Consider the following 2816-nt stretch of genomic DNA (forward strand, 5'->3'; position numbering starts at 1 on the left):
ACAGAATGCGCGGGCCCCGCAGCACCCCAGGTTTTGCAGCACCCCAACTTCACGTTGGCTGGACCCGACCAAGAGGCAGCAGTGGAATGTTGGCCAAAATGATTGAATCGTTTGGGGGGCAGAATGGCCAAAACAAATAAAAAGTTTTGGGGGCGGAAGAAAGAAAACAAAAAAAAAATCAAGCCAAAACAATAGCAACCCCTGTTTTGTGGAGGTTTTCCCCAATTTCAGCACCAGTCTCTGACATCTTGTCGTGTTAGGGAAGGAACTGGTCTTGGCTGGGGAGTGAGGGGGGGAAGTACACCTTGGAGTACTTCAAGGAAAATCTGGCCCCATGTTGGAGAGAAAGCCATCCCTGCCCAGCTGCCGGGTGGGGATCGGTCCCCGGCGGTGGGAAAGCTCGTGGGAAGCCCAGGATAAATGGGGAAGATCCACCATGGGGTTGGGAAAGGGCTACAAGGGAGGATGGGGGAGGACAACAGGCCACCAGCATGGCCAGCGACAATGGGGACTGCAGCAGCCTGAAGCACTTGGTTTGGGAACTGAAACCTCGCTCTGCTGTACTGCCGGGCGGGGATCGGTCCCCGGCGGTGGGAAAGCTCGTGGGAAGCCCAGGATAAATGGGGAAGATCCACCATGGGGTTGGGAAAGGGCTACAAGGGAGGATGGGGGAGGACAACAGGCCACCAGCATGGCCAGCGACAATGGGGACTGCAGCAGCCTGAAGCACTTGGTTTGGGAACTGAAACCTCGCTCTGCTGTAGCTGTGAAACCTGGGGGCAGGGCCAGCCTGGTGGCTGGGGGTCGCAGGGGACAACCTGCCACCTCCAGACACAGGTCTAGGCACCAGGGAACCCTCCGAGAAAGCTCCACGCAGCTCCCGTTCTGGGCAAGCCGTGGGGGTGCTCGGAGCAGGGACTCTCCTTCTTCCACCGAGGAGCAACCACCATCTGCAAAGAGGTGAGAAGTGAAAGGGCCCAAAATTAAGGAAGTTCAACATGCTGCCCCGGAGTATCGGTTTCCATTCCAGCTGACACGCAACAACTTGCTTCCATCCCTTTTTCTCCAAGGGATTCTTCCACAGACCTCCCACAGCCTGTCATGATGCTTTATTGGGAGGAACTACCACTATGTCCTGGCCTGCTGGAAGGACAAGGGGCTGGCTGGTGACAGCAGTAACAAAAAACAGGTGAAGATTCAGCCACGTTAAGACACAGTTGACACAGCAGGAGCCTTCCCTCCAAAAAACCCCTACAGTCAGACCAAATGCATGTTTTCCTCCTGCTCCAGCACAGCTGGAAAACCTCAAATGCTGCTTTCTGGATGTTGAACACAACAGCATGTCAACCTGGGGGCTGGCATCTCAAAATGTCCACCTCCTCTTGCACAAACCTGCCATGCTCCATCTTAAAGGACTAGACCAGCGCACGCTCAACCACACAGCCAAAACACCGGCCAAAACAGTCGGCCCCGGCTCTCCCCCTTCCCACACCCAGGTGAGCTTCTCCTGGCCGCAGAGAGCAGGGCTGTCCTCCCCACACCCGACGTGGGAGGATGAAGGGACGCGAGCCCTGGCGGTGGGAACCGAGGTTTTCCAGACCCGCCGAACCTGCTCCCCGCGCCTCGGAGGGCCGGTAACACCCTGGCCTAAGCCCTCAGGTCAGTCTAACCAGCCGGGGCAGGTCTGGGCTGGGATGTTTTGGGACGGCAGTCACGCCTCCTCGCCCGCAGCCGGCACGTCTGCCCGCCACCGGGACCCCCTCCGCGGCACGGCGTTCGGCTGTGCCCCTGCAAAATGGCTTGCACATCAGCTGGCGTGTCGCTTTGGGGCTCCCGTTTGTAGGATCCAGGGACCTGCACCCCCAGCAGACAAAACCCCGTTAGACGGATAAAGCCAGGCTTGATACATCTCAGCTGGGTATGTTCCCGACTCAGATGCGGATGAAGAACTGCGGTGCAAAGCCACCTCAGCGGCTGGAAAAAGCTGAACGTGGGCAGAGGAGACACGGCGTGAGAGCTCTGCTGAGTAAAGATGCCTGGATCTGAGCGGACCGACCTGTTCTGCCACTCACCGCCTCACCCCAATGGCATGAGACACCATTTCTCTCCTGGTCATTGTGTTTTGGCTACCTACCCTGCCTGGAGCGGGCGGGACGGCAGCCTCACCCCTGCCCTGGCCAGGGATAAGCATGATGGGGACGGGTACCAAGTGGTCCTTCATCCCTATTAGTGCTCAGATGGGGGACTTTGAGATCAGAGGTGCGGCAGAGCTGTCGTGCGGCAGCGCTAGTACCCGCTACCACCAGATTCACCCACCAACACCGTGCCCGATGTCGGGCACAACCCTCGGCACGCGTCATTCCCAGGGCACCAAAGCCCTGCCTTGGCACCTGCCCGGCCCCTGCCTGCACTTTGTGCCCTTTGCAGAGCCATGGGGGTGGTGGTTTGCTTTCCCCGGGGATGGGGTGGGGGATGCCACACAAGAGGAGAGGACCGACCGGCAGCGGTGCGGGCAGAGGCCATCCCGGCAGCCCGTTTAAGCCAGGCAGTATTTTGGTGGCGGCCCTGCTTTTCCCTCCCAGGCTGATGTCATGCTTTAGTAAGTTTGAGGCAGAGTCACATGGCAGCTTCTGAGGTCAACGCCTGGGGTGGCTTTGTTGTCTGCCTGCCTGCCTGCCCTGCGCTCCTGCCTGCACCCGGAGCCCGTCCCTGCCGGTGGGCGACCCTGCCAGAGTCCTCCTCTGAGCAGGTCATGTCCATCATACCCACGGCTCGGCATCTCCACCATACCCAAGGCTGGGCACAGCGTGGGAGCC

The sequence above is a fragment of the Charadrius vociferus genome, unplaced genomic scaffold, assembly GCF_000708025.1.
Source record: "Charadrius vociferus isolate BGI_N301 unplaced genomic scaffold, ASM70802v2 scaffold39, whole genome shotgun sequence".
In the NCBI taxonomy this organism is placed as follows: Eukaryota; Metazoa; Chordata; class Aves; order Charadriiformes; family Charadriidae; genus Charadrius; species Charadrius vociferus.